The sequence below is a fragment of the Branchiostoma belcheri genome, unplaced genomic scaffold (assembly GCF_001625305.1).
Source record: "Branchiostoma belcheri isolate BF01 breed outbred unplaced genomic scaffold, Haploidv18h27 scaffold128, whole genome shotgun sequence".
In the NCBI taxonomy this organism is placed as follows: domain Eukaryota; kingdom Metazoa; phylum Chordata; class Leptocardii; order Amphioxiformes; family Branchiostomatidae; genus Branchiostoma; species Branchiostoma belcheri.
The window spans coordinates 16,818-18,279 of NW_017802691.1; positions in this window are offsets into that span (position 1 = coordinate 16,818).

Consider the following 1,462-nt stretch of genomic DNA (forward strand, 5'->3'; position numbering starts at 1 on the left):
CATGGCAAACAAATTAACTCCGCGCAGCCCGGAGGCTTACGCGGCAAAATACAGACAACACAAAAGCAACAAAGGCCGCCGATATGGAGGGAAGGGAAAATGACTGACCTCTGACCTGATTTGAGTTTGTTGACCAATCACAACCCTGGATCAGCCACACTCTCGCGATGTCTCGTGAGACTGAGGATCTCAAATCAATCCGACGGTGTTTACGTCTTTTCCAGTGCTAATTTTTCGTCTTTGTGGTAGGATTTACCTATCTTTAGTCATATACATGGTGTAAACTAGCGGTACCGGTATATACTCGTTACTTAATGATCCGGTATTTTGGACCTGTACCGAAACGTTTTTAACGGTATTGGACCGGTACAGTGTACCGGTCCGCAGCCCTACCTCCCACCAGTATTTCTCCGAAATTGCTAAAATGTGAAATTTCATTTTCTAGAACGTCAAAAATATCATAAGTTCTATTGGTGTGTATGGTAGATCCGAGTGGACTTATATATACAGAGGCCAAGTAAATGTCTTTATCATAATTAAACAATTTTCTATCCAATTTTACCCAAAGAATGTCTTCGCTTTTACTTTCTAACTTTGTAACGTATGGTTTATATTGTTTTTTAAACATGAAAAGAATGCCACCTGAGTTTCGCCTGGCCTTTTTTGATTTAATTCTAGTGCTACTAAAATATAAATAATCTGGAAATGATACCTCACCTTTGTGCCACGTTTCCAATAAAGAAAAGAAGTCAAACCCATCTAGTTGGCTAGTGAATTCTCTATCATCTAATTTGCTACCGAGTCCATGGACATTCCAAAATCCGATGGAAATGCCAAAGTTTCTTTGAATAATTCTATGAACTGTCTTTGTGTCCGTGATCCGATGCGGAAAACACATGATAATCCGGAGCCACGGGGTCGTTCATTGAGTCTGAACCTTGAGCCGACTGTACGTCTCTACCAGCTTCTTTCCGAGCCGTAGTAGGGGAATGGAGGTGGCGCGAACCAGCTGGGCGGCGGCCTGAAGATCGCTGGAGTCCCTCCGTACGCCTCTGCTGGGGAGGGCCATTCCTGCATCCATCGGTCAGGTGTCGGCGTAGGGCGATTCCTCGGGGCAGGGGCGTTCAGGTCGTTTGGAAAGGCGGGTGGGGCGAAGTATTGACGATTGCCAGGTACAAACGCCTTCTGTTGTGGTGCACTTGCCGGTCTACGTCCGTTTGGAGGCACTCCAGGAGAAGACTTAGGCTGGCTGTAGGGAGCATTACTGTTCCCGTATGGGAAGGGAGATGGGTTAGCTCGTCCACCGTACCTAGTTTGTCGGTACTGATCTGGCTTGGCAGGTCCGGCATAGCTTTCTCGCCTGGTAGGTTTGTTATTAGACGCTTGTCTCCCCTGGTTGTACAGAGAGGCAGTGTTGCTGCGACCAGGGTTGACTTTGTTACTGCGACCATGGTGGCGTCTA